This window comes from Cucurbita pepo, chromosome 9 (assembly GCF_057944985.1).
Source record: "Cucurbita pepo subsp. pepo isolate OVF chromosome 9, ASM5794498v1, whole genome shotgun sequence".
NCBI lineage: Eukaryota > Viridiplantae > Streptophyta > Magnoliopsida > Cucurbitales > Cucurbitaceae > Cucurbita > Cucurbita pepo.
In genome coordinates this window covers 4,566,375-4,578,850 of record NC_141806.1, presented here as the reverse complement: position 1 = coordinate 4,578,850, position 12,476 = coordinate 4,566,375, and the positions used below count along the sequence as shown (strand labels likewise).

Sequence of the window (12,476 nt, the reverse complement as noted above, 5' to 3'; positions counted from 1 at the left end):
AACAACTACAAATACTCATTGTGTAGGCTCTTGCATCATTTTTCTAGCAAATACACCCCAATTTACTCTCATGTGTCACTTTTTTTCTGCCTCAAATAACTCTTTCTAACAAGTGGGACAACATAACTCTTTCTAACAAGTGGGACAACATGTGCTATTAAGGTTGTTACAAGCCATCTTAGCTTAGTGGTAGAGTGAGTAACTTTTAACCATGTGGCCGTGTGTTCAATCCCTTTAGTTGGCGCTATAAATTAAACTCCAATGACTAGTCTTTAGAACAATATACCCACAGCAAGCAATTATGACTAGTCTTTAGAACAATATACCCACAGCAAGCAATTATGACTAGTCTTTAGAACAATATACCCACAGCAAGCAATTATCATTTGAAGGCCTACAAGATTTACTCTCATTGTTATGTTTTTTTTTTTTTTTTGTTTTTTGCCTCAAATAAGTCTTCTCTAACAAGTGGGGACAACATTGTCTCGAGGGCACCCACACGGAATTCTCACTACTAAACCTAAAACGACTTCAATGTTTAGTACCAACGTTGATCTGTTCTTGACGTCTCATGATTGAGGGATAAACAAGCAAACTTCTCATGATTGAGGGATAAACAAGCAAACTTCTCATGATTGAGGGATAAACAAGCAAACTTCTCATGATTGAGGGATAAACAAGCAAACTTCTAATTCTTTCCTTCAGTAGCATCTCCTTCCACTTGGATATTTAGCCGACATTCATCACTTTCTTGATTAAGGATAAACCAACAAACTCGTTGGTAGCTATAAAAAGTAGATGTGGCTGCTGGGATTCGAGCCCAGGTCTCCACGGCCACAACGTGGAATTCTCACCACTAAACTACAGCCACTTAGATATTTAGCCAACATTCATCACTTTCATGATTAAGGATAAACCAATAAACTTCAAATTTGCTCGTTGGTAGCTATAAAAAAAGTAGATGTGGCTGCTGGGATTCGAGCCCAGGTCTCCACGGCCACAACGTGGAATTCTAACCACTAAACTACAGCCACTTGGATATTTAGCCATCATTCATGGCTTTCATGATTAAGGATAAAATAAACAAACTTCTAATTTGCTTCACAAATTTGTTCATAAAAGTCAATCGGGTGGTTTGAATTAGGTTAATATGCTTCAATGGTTTATAGAAATAAAAAAAATCAAATGTGGCGGTTGGGATTTAAGCTCAGGTAGGTATCCACAATCACAACATGAAATTCTCACCCTTAAACTACAACCTCTTGGATTTTTAACCCATCTTGACATGATCCCATCATATATAGCTTTTATACATGGTATAACCTATCATAACATAACATAGCATAGTATCAAATAACATAGTATAGTATAGCATAGCATATCATATCATTCATACATATGACATATGCTGGAGCCATAGGACGAGCCATCATATATAATACAATTTATCCAACCAAGCTAATAGTGGAGTCACTTACTTGGTTTGTCCAAGATGATGTTACTCAACCATCCATTTTGAGTAATTGCCATCTTTTTTTATTCCAACAAAACCTTGGCCACGAATATTACTTAGAGCCTTGTGGAGATTAAGTCTGAGCCTTGTGGAGATTAAGTCTAGACACTTGAATCGTCAAAAAGCATCGAGAAATAAGGAAGAACTCAAGGTAAGTTTTTGAGTTTTTCATTCTTAGTTTTTCTTGAGAGATGGGAGATTCAAGGAGATTCATATTACAAAATTTAGTAGGTTGATCTAGAAAGTATTTTGCATATTTTTCGTGATGAAAATTAGAATCGAATCGAATTAGAAGGAGTTCTGGTGTTTGTTGAGAAACAATAATTTTGAATGAGAATGTAGGTCAATTTTGAATGAGAATATCTCTTCTATGGTTGAAAATAAACTACAAGAAAAACATCTTTGTAATAATGGATTATTTACTCTAATACTTTGGTGGAGGAACCAAGTTGATTCAAGTTTGCTATGAAAAGTAATGAAAATATAAAGAAAATTGGAAAAAACCATAAAATTCTTCGAATTCTAAAAATTAATTGTGCAGATGGAACATTCGATTGACGCGTCAGACATCGAGCAGTGAAACGCAGCGAAGCTAGCGGTGGAAAGATGTCGAACTATAGGAGTAATGCGTCTGCCAAGCGTGTGGAAATGTGTCATGGTTTGACTGGAACAATGCATTAAACTTCCACGGGAGACGCATCGCTTAGACCTAACCTAATTTGACCCTAAATTGTGACCCTTCAACCCGCGTGCGACTCAGTTCAGTACCCACCACCAGATCCATGATTCGACCTGATCAGAGCGCCTAGTAGTGAGCAGTACATGCTGCCACTAGAAAATTCATGGGTAATTGTCGCGCTCGTTGGGGTTCAAAGTCGAGTGTTGACTGCGTGCTGCCCATATGCCCGCACATGAGTCTCCATGCATTGTTGCGCGCGTAAACTTCGAATGTACATTGAGAATTGTTTTACAATCGTTTTGTCTCCCGATCCACTATTTTTTCGTCCCAGTTGCAATTTGAACTTAATGTCACTTGAATCAGAATCAATGAGTGAATTTTCAAGAAATTTGGAGCCTCCAATAAGTGAAGGCATGTATGATCTTGGTAAGTAGCCACAGATTCTTTAGGCAAGTAATATTTTAGGGAACACTAGAACGTGTTATCGTACAAACATATCTTGCCTTAGGTGTTTAAAATATGCATGTTTAAGACTCTAGAAGGGCTATTTGGATGAGAACACTATATATGTTATGAAAAATGACTGAAATGCCCCTGGGATGAGAATTTAGGTACATGCCTACTTTAATGATTTTTGTTGTGATTGAAATGAGGATATGATATTGTGATATGTACCTTGGGCAATTGATAGATGTTATTTTCCGGTTGAGTTTGCATGAATATTTCGTCCTTACGTGATTGATATTAATATCTCTATAAAAAGTTGAACGAATGTTTTGAAAATATTCTCCGTTCTTTATGTGATTGATAAGAGTATCTTCCTAGTTAAGTTGAGGGCGCTAGAATTAGAGCGATTTTCTAGTTGACCTAGAACAATATACTTCTAGAGTACCAAGCCCCAAAGGATTGTGAGCATCAATCACAAGTATAGATATAAGAGCACCAAGAGGTTGGGATAGCCCTATGATGTTAGTCCTGAACGTCCTAAAAACGATAGACAATATTTAAAGCGTCTAGACGCCCTAAAAACCTAGTAAGCCTCCTTAGCAAGATTGATTTGGAAAGCCTTATAGGGTTATTGGTATTATGAACGATGTAACCAAAACCTCCAAAGAAATTTGAGTTACTAATGTGTGAGGGATGGATCAAGGTTGATGTCTCAATTTCGTAAACTAGTCCTAAAGAGAGACTTGGGATTACACAGGTAGTTATCTTAAAGCAAAGTATTTCTATTGCATGTAGAAACAAGTCAAGGCTAAAGTTGCGATTCTGTAAATCGGTCTCGAAAATGACTTGAGAATACATAGGTAGATATCTAAATGTGAGTATTTCTATTACGTGTAGAAACGAAACATGATTAACACCGTGATATTGTTGCTTACTGGGTATTTTTATACTCACCCATATTTTTTTTCAAGTGGTCACAGGTTACCGGTCGAGGTGGGAGAGTGTTGAGGAGCCGTGTTTTTACATAGGGATGTCAACCGAGGGCATCAGTTTAGCCAATATTTTCATGGGTTGTTGTACTATTGTGTATGCCATTCCCATTTTTGGTTTGTAAACTAACGTGAACAAAGTTTGTTTTGTATTTTTTATTTTGGATTTTTATTTCAAGAATGATGTTGTATGATTTTAACTCGTGAAATTTTTACTCTTTTTTTTTTTGTTTTTTTGTTTTTTTTGTTTTTTTTTTGTTTTTTTTTTGTTTTTTGTTTTTTTGTTTGTCTTGTCTATTATTGCCTTGTTCTTTTAGTCATGGTTTGAGATTTAAAACCTTAAAAATGGAGTTGTAATAGGTTCTCATATTAGCTGACAATTGGTTGTATTTGTAGATGAAAGCTTCCTTCAGATACAACTGAGTGATTGACTCATCACCTATCGTTAAGATATTGTGGGTAGTCTTTCTCTTCATAAAATTGTATCCTTCGACTCAATCGATGCCTCCAGAACATTGGGGTTAGTCGTCTTTCAATCAATCCAAGCGGGTGATACTTACAGAAGTCCCTGAGGTACCTAGGCTCTCTTGACTTGCTAACATTGTTTTTGTCGTATCAGTTCTCCACATTTGTTGTAGCAACATGAATCAGAGACCGTAGGGTCTCCATGGACATCATCACCATATGGGAGGACAAAATATAAGAAGATATTAAAGCACAATCAAGCTATCTTAGCGTCACAAAAAACATGCATCAATTTCAGGGGTACTAAGTGATGCTACTAGTTATTCAAGCTATGACTTACATACATAGTTGTAAAAAGCCATCTTAGCTCAGTGATAGAGCGTGTGACTTTTAACGACATGGTCACAGGTTTGATCCCCACAAATGGTGCTATAAATTAAATAGTCTGGAAGACACATCAACATATACCAATCTAATAAAAAATATGGGTATGATATAGAGTATATAAATATACTTAGTAACCTCAAACTCATTTGTAGGCTTTCATCACATCCTTAACCTAGCAAGACAAACAATTTACTCATCATTATTTTTTTCTGCCTCACGAACTCTCTCTAACAAGTGGGCACAACATGTGCTACCATAGTTGAAAAGAACTTAATGACTCCTTATCTTGAGACACCACGATTTACTCTCATCGTCACTTGTTTTCAACCTCAAATAACTCTCTCTAACAAGTGGGGACAACATGTGCTACCATTGTTGCGACAAGCCATCTTAGCTCAATGGTAGAGAGCGTGGCTTTTAACCGTGTGGTTGTGCGTTTAATCCCCATAGATTGCACTATAAATTGACTAGTCTTTTAGAACATTGAGATCTACTTGTCGTTTGGCACTTTTTTTTTTTTTTTTTTTTTTTTTGCCTCAAATAACTCTCTCTAACAAGTGGAGAAAACATGTGCTACTAGGGTTGTGACAAGCCATCCCAACTCAGTGGTAGAGCACGTGGCATTTAACCACGTGGTTGTGGGTTCGATCCCCACAAATGGCGCACATATCCAGTAAGAAAATACCTCATTTGACACTCTCTTACAAACATGTACAACCATGTACATGACTAGTCTTTAGAACGTACCTAACATACCCAATATATACCCAACCTAATACAACATATATGGGTATGGCTTACTCATCATCACTTTTTTCTGCCTCAATCCCGTTGGCCGCAATATATACCCAACCTAATACAACATATATGGGTATGGCTTACTCATCATCACTTTTTTCTGCCTCAATCCCGTTGGCCATGTAGTTGTCCAAGGTCGGGGCTGGGGCTACCCCTTATATGTACCAGCTCCAATGACTATCCACATGATTAACACCCATCGCCCCACCCCTTATATGTACCAGCTCCAATGACTATCCACATGATTAACACCCATCTACAGGACGGATCCACCATGCAGGGTAATCCATTTAAACTATCAAGTCACACATCATCCTTAAGAAGTCTCATGCCTAGCTTAACTGTATCGTACTAGAGCATAACGACATTGTACTAGAGCGAAAAGGTATTGTACATGTGTTAACTTGCTCGTCATCTCTATGATGGTTTGACGGTCTTAACATGGATTCACATTTTGAAGTTCCTCTGTTTTGACTCATCGAGTTTGGATCGATCAAGAGTACTATAGCCATATCCTTAGATCATCTCACAATTCTAATGCACTCTGTCTACTGGAGACATTCCATCATAAGTCATCGTCTAGCCAAATTGATGCTTTCACTCTCCTCCGAAATTTCTTCTATTACTTATTCTCTATAGAGAGGATCAGAGATTGAACCACTTGGATTTAATGTACAATCAATCATGCATACAGTCATACATGCTCAACGGGATGATGATATCCATAAAGTACCTAGAACGTAGATATATATTTTCTTATCCTCTGATTTAGCACGATTATGTACTAGTAGTAGAAATACAATCCATTACATCACTCGAAAGGGAGGGGAAGTAACGCTCATGTATCCATTACTCACAAAGAGTAACTATGCAACATGGTCGATTTAACTTATAGGCACATACAGGATGAAAAAATGTTAAATTCTAAGTATGTTATAGGATTGATAAACATGTATGTTAACTTCTAAGTCAGGATCCTAATGAAAGTTGGATCCTTCCCTCAAAGTTCCTACCTTTTCATATTGTCAATTACAGGATCATAATTTTTTTCAAACGGATACCGCTTTCGAATTTCCTATCTTACCTTTTCTAATAAGCTATATTTCAATGTTTGCAATCTAGAACATCGTATAGGATCATCGCATAAACAGACTACTTTGCTTGCTTTCTAACAAGTGTGTCTTAAGAAAAAATGTTCGATTTGCCATGAAGCTGACGAAAATCATCACTAGCATCTGTTCGTTACGTGACAAAGTGAAAAAGATCTTCATGTCAAGAAGTTCCTTAGAGATGTTCTCTCGAGATTCATGCCGATTGTTACCTCCATTGAGAAAATTAACGACCTTAAGAACATGTCGGTTAAGGTGGTCGTTAGTCGTCTTAATGTCCATGAGGAGAGACTTCATGGCTATGAAGATAAAGATGAGGAGAAGCATGTCTTACTCACACACGAGGAGTGACTCGCACGAACAAAAAAAAAATGTGGTTGCTTCTTCATTTTTAGGTACGAAGGGACATGGCAACCACAAAAAGGAAAGTAAAGGTTGTGGGCGTGGTCGCAAACGTGGCACAGAGGAGCCGTAAAAATATCTCACAAACCCATGACGATATGATTCACTAGAAGAATAAGAGCATGATTAAGTATTACTCTGGTAAAAAATATAAGTATATGAGTTAGAATACTGCAACAAGAAGTGCAGTGAGGAGGAACCTGTTCGTAGATGGAGAAGACAAAGTGAAGGCCAAGGTGGGTCTCGTCTTGACGACTCATGTTTGAGGAATAAACAAGCAAACTTCTAATTCTTTCCAAGTTTCTCATTCTAATCTAAGGAGATCAATGTTTTGTGTTTGATTCATGTTTACTTCTAATTCTTTCCAAGTTTCTCATTCTAATCTAAGGAGATCAATGTTTTGTGTTTGATTCATGTTTACTTCTAATTCTTTCCAAGTTTCTCATTCTAATCTAAGGAGATCAATGTTTTGTGTTTGATTCATGTTTACTTCTAATTCTTTCCAAGTTTCTCATTCTAATCTAAGGAGATCAATGTTTTGTGTTTGATTCATGTTTATATGTTTAATTTTGCACCCACTTGGTCACAACGTGGAATTCTCACCACTAAACTACAGCCATTGGATATTTAGCTGACATTCATCACTTTCATGATTAAGGATAAACCAACAAACTTCAAATTTGCTCGTTGGTAGCTATAAAAAAGGTAGATGTGGTTGCTGGAATTCAAGCCGAGGTCTCCACGGCCACAACGTGGAATTCTCACCACTAAACTAACAAACTTCAAATTTGCTCGTTGGTAGCTATAAAAGGTAGATGTGGCTGCTGGGATTTGAGCCCAGGTCTCCACGGCCACAATGTGGAATTCTCACCGCTAAACTACAACCACTTGGATATTTAGCTGACATTCATCACTTTCATGACTAAGGATAAACCAACAAACTTCAAATTTGCCCGTTTGTAGCTAAAAAAAGTAGATGATATTGGCTGACATTTGGTTGTATTTGTAAACGAAAGCTTCCTTCAGATACAACCGAGCGATTGACTCATCACGTATTGTTAAGATCCTATCAATAGTCTTTCTCTAGATCTTTTGATCCAGTACCCTAAAATTTTATCCTTTGACTCAATCAATGCCTCCACAACATTGGGGTTAGTCATCTTTCAATCCAACCCAAGTGGGTGATACTTACGGAAGTCCCTCAAGGATCTAGACTCTCTTGACATGCTAACATTGTCTTTGTCGTTTCAATTTCCCTTATTTGTTGTAACAACATGAATCAAAGATGGCAGGGTGTGTGGACAATAAGACCACCTACTTTCTAGGTTCCTCCCTATATGAAGAACTCGTGTGTGGGATCAGACTCTATCTAAGCCCTTCGTCCGAAACCCCAATCATGCTTTGTCTCTCTCCTAGTGCTTGAAGCCATAATCTATCATAATGGAACAAAATATAAGAAGATATTCAAGCACAATCAAGGTATCTTAGCATCACAAAAAAACATGCATCAATTTCATGGGCACTAAGTGATGCTACTTGTTACTCATGCTGTGACTTACATACATGGTTGTGACAAGTCATCTTAGCTCAGTGATAAAGCGTGTGACTTTTAACCACATGGTTGCGGGTTTGATCCCTACAAATGCGGCTATAAATTAAATAGATACAAAGGACCCAATGACTCTTTATCTCGAGAATAGTCTTGAAGACATATCAATATATACCAATCTAATAAAAATATGGGTACGACATAGAGTATATAAATATACCCAGTAACCTCAACTCATTTGTAGCCCTTCATCACATCATAAATGTACCCAGTAATCTCAACTCATTTGTAGCCCTTTATCACATCCTTAACCTAGCAAGACACACGGTTTACTCATCATCACTTTTTTCCAGCCTCCACGAACTCTCTCTAACAAGTGGGCACAACATGTACTACCATAGCTGAAAAGAACCCAATGACTCTTTATTTGAGAATTGTCTCCGTCTTAGCTCAATGGTAGAGCGTCGTGGGTTTTTGCAAAAGAACTTAATGGCTCCTTATCTCGAGACACGACGATTTACTCTCATCGTCACATTTTTTTCAGCCTCAAATAACTGTCTCTAACATGTGATGGTAACATGTGCTACCATTGTTGTGACAAGTCATCTTAGCTCAGTGGTAGAGCGTGTGACTTTTAACCACGTGGTCGTGGGTTCGATCCCCATAGATGGCGCTTAAATTATATAAATAGCTTCCAAACAACTCAATGAGACTAGTCTTCGTAAATACTCTTTTTTTTTGTGAAGGCTTGATATCTACTCTCACCGTCATTTTTTTTTTTTTTTTTTTGCCTCAAATAACTCCCCCTAACAAGTGGGAATATGTACTACCATAGTTGTGACAAGTCATCTTACCTCAGTGGCAGAGCATGTGGCTTTTAACCATGTGGTCGTGGGTTCAATCCCCACAGATGGGTGCAACCATACCTAGTTTTTAACTCTCTCTTGCACGTGGGGACAACATATGTGATAGCGAGATGGTGCAACCATACTAGCCTCAACTCTCTCTTCCACGTGGGGACAACATGTGCTTCCATATGTGACAAAGCGGTTCTATGCCCACAAATGGCAAGTTATAAATTATAAATAGCTGCAAAAAAAAACTCAATGACTAGTCATTATAACATACCAATAAGCAAATACTCACTCTTTCATATCTCTCTAACAAGTGGGGATAACATGTGCTACCTTTGCTGTGACAAGCCATCTTAACTCAGTAGTAGAGCGTGTGGCTTTTAACCACGTGGTCGTAGGTTTGAACTCTTTCATATCTCTCTAACAAGTGGGGATAACATGTGCTACCTTTGCTGTGACAAGCCATCTTAACTCAGTAGTAGAGCGTGTGGCTTTTAACCACGTGGTCGTAGGTTTGAACCCCACAGATGGCGCAACATACCCAGTAAGAAGATACTTATTTGACTCTCGAAAGGGTAACTATGCATCCCTTAACTTTGGAAAGGGAGGGGAATATAACGTTCATGTATCCCGTATGTTGCAACATGGTCCATAAACATGCATGTTAACTGGGCACCAAACAGTGCCCATCTTGACGGATATGGTTAAGATAAGCTAACAAACCCTATAATTCTTACCACCAAGGGGCTCGTTGACCTTATTTTGATTGTTCATGATTAAGGGTAAAACAAACCCTATAATTCTTACCACCAAGGGGCTCGTTGACCTTATTTTGATTGTTCATGATTAAGGGTAAGTTAGCAAACCCCTGGATATTCCCACATTATAATTTTCATATCATACATCAATACAATACTTCGAGATGGAACAAGGACAATACTGGATGACGATTAAAAATGTCTTACTTACGAATGTCAAATGTGGCTGCTCGAATTCGAGCCTAAGTCTCTACGGCCACAACGTGGAGTTCTCACCACTAAACTATACTATAGACCTTTCGATATGTTGCTCATCATTCTTCATAATCTACAACTAATCATGAGAAAGACGTGTAAGATACAATCAAATGTTGGTGCATGGATTCAAGCCGAGGTCTCCATGATCACAACAACATGTTATTCTCACCACTAAACTACAACCACTTCAATATTTAGCGGATTAGGGTTGAATTCGAGCCTAAGTCTCTACGGCCACAACGTGGAGTTCTCACCACTAAACTATACTATAGACATTTCGATATGTTGCTCATCATTCTTCATAATCTACAACTAATCATGAGAATGACTGTAAGATACAATCAAATGTTGGTGCATGGATTCAAGCCGAGGTCTCCATGATCACAACATGTTATTCTCACCACTAAACTACAACCACTTCGATATTTAGCGGATTAGGATTGAAGTGGTCCATACCATTACGAATGTCATACTTGTGTTTTGTAGCTTAAATCAAAACCATGTTATGTGTGTGTGGCTATTAGGATTTGAGCCCAGGTCGTCACAACCACACTTAGAATTCTCACCACTAAACTTCACCCATCATTCTTCCTAATCTACAACTAATCATTATAAAGCATGTGTCTAATCCAAGGAGAAAAATAGAGGGTTGAGTTGTGAACTGGTTTTGAGTTATGTTAATATGCTTCAATAGTTTGTAACTAAAAAAGGCAGATGTGGCTGCTTGGACTTGAGTCCAGGTCTCCATGGCCACCACGGGAATTCTCACCACTAAACTACAACCACTTGGATGTTTAGCAATCATTCATCACTTTCATGATTAAGGATAAACAAAAAAATTTCTATTTGCTTCACCCGTTTGTTCATGGTTCATAGCTAGAAAAAGCAAATGTGACTAATGGTATTTGAGTCTAGGTCTCACTTGGATATTTAGCTTAATTTGTAGCTTGTAGTGGTTTTGAGTTATATTAATATGCTTCAATTGTTTGCAGCTAAAAAAAGTAGTTGTGGCTACTAGGATTCGAGTCCAGATTCCCACATCCACAATGTGGAATTCTCACCACTAAACTACAACAGCCTCTTGTATATTTAGCCAACATTCATCACTTTCATGATTAAGGATAAACAAAAAAACTTCTAATTTTCTTCACTTTTGAGTTATGTTAATATGCCTTAATTGGTTCGTAGCTAAAAATAATAGATGTGGCTGCTAGGATTCGAGCCTAGGTCTCCACGGCCACAACGTGGAATTCTCACCACTAAACTACAACCACTTGAATATTTAGTCATCATTCATCACTTTCATGATTAAGGATAAACAAAAAAATTCTAATATGCTTCACCAGTTTGTTCATAAAAGCTCGTTGTGGTTTGCAGTTATGTTAATATGCTTCAATGGTTCATAGCCGGCCACAACGTAGAATTCTCACCACTAAACAAGCAGTGATGTCGCACTCCTCCATGCCGCCACCGAGTGTCGACGTCTCCATCACCGCCACCAAGAGGCCGGCACCGCAAGACGGACGTCGAGTTGTCATCGAGCGAGTGATCAAGGAGATGACCGCCTCTTTGCAGTACCCGATGCACGTCAACCTATAGGCGCAAGGGTTGTGGCACGCTGTCGAGCCGGAGGAAGAAGAAACGATCGAGTATCAGGAGGATTACTTGGCATTTGCTGCCATACTACGTTCTGTGCCTCCAAAGATGCTAGCATCTCTCTCCACCAAGCGCACCGCGCAATCAGCTTGGGAGGGGATCAAGTCTCGCCGGGTTGGTGTGTAGCGAGTGCGGGAGTCCAACATCGAGCAGTTGCGGAAGGAGTTTTTGGAGATCCGCTTTAAGGACGACAAACTGAGGAGGAATGTCTTCCACGCCTGAAGCTCCACGACAACTCTAGCGAGAGCAACGGGTCTATCTCCTCAATCGGTCGCCAATGCGAAGCCTCGACGGGAAGACGCCACACGAGGCCTGGTACAACAAGAAGCAAGCGGTACATCATCTCTGAGTGTTCATCTGCATCGCATATATGAAGATCACACGTCTCCACCTCGATAAGCTTGATCCTTGGGGGCTGAAGGTCATCTTCATCGGCTACGAACCCAGGAGCAAGGCGTCCAGGCTCTATGATCCTACGGGGGGGCGAGCTCACTTATCGCGCGACGTCGTGTTTGACTAAAACACCTTCTAGTGGTGGAACAATGTGACCGAGGTAGACCAAAACCCAAATCAATTCACGATGGATTACCTCGTTATTGAGCTGGGAGAAGG

At 38.9% G+C, this 12,476-nt stretch overlaps 6 non-coding genes across 6 annotated transcripts; 3 read left to right on the top strand and 3 right to left on the bottom strand.

The window, feature by feature from the left end:
- Nucleotides 1–799: 799 nt before the first annotated feature.
- Nucleotides 800–871, bottom strand: TRNAH-GUG (transfer RNA histidin (anticodon GUG)). Its single transcript has one exon. It is a non-coding gene; the product is annotated as a tRNA-His (tRNA).
- A 91-nt stretch (nucleotides 872–962) lies between these two features.
- TRNAH-GUG (transfer RNA histidin (anticodon GUG)) lies at nucleotides 963–1,034 on the bottom strand. The gene has a single exon. It is a non-coding gene; the product is annotated as a tRNA-His (tRNA).
- A 7,905-nt stretch (nucleotides 1,035–8,939) lies between these two features.
- Nucleotides 8,940–9,011, top strand: TRNAK-UUU (transfer RNA lysine (anticodon UUU)). The gene has a single exon. It is a non-coding gene; the product is annotated as a tRNA-Lys (tRNA).
- A 171-nt stretch (nucleotides 9,012–9,182) lies between these two features.
- TRNAK-UUU (transfer RNA lysine (anticodon UUU)) lies at nucleotides 9,183–9,257 on the top strand. The gene has a single exon. It is a non-coding gene; the product is annotated as a tRNA-Lys (tRNA).
- A 396-nt stretch (nucleotides 9,258–9,653) lies between these two features.
- On the top strand, nucleotides 9,654–9,725 carry TRNAK-UUU (transfer RNA lysine (anticodon UUU)). Its single transcript has one exon. It is a non-coding gene; the product is annotated as a tRNA-Lys (tRNA).
- A 1,685-nt stretch (nucleotides 9,726–11,410) lies between these two features.
- On the bottom strand, nucleotides 11,411–11,482 carry TRNAH-GUG (transfer RNA histidin (anticodon GUG)). The gene has a single exon. It is a non-coding gene; the product is annotated as a tRNA-His (tRNA).
- Between the last annotated feature and the right edge of the window lie 994 nt (nucleotides 11,483–12,476).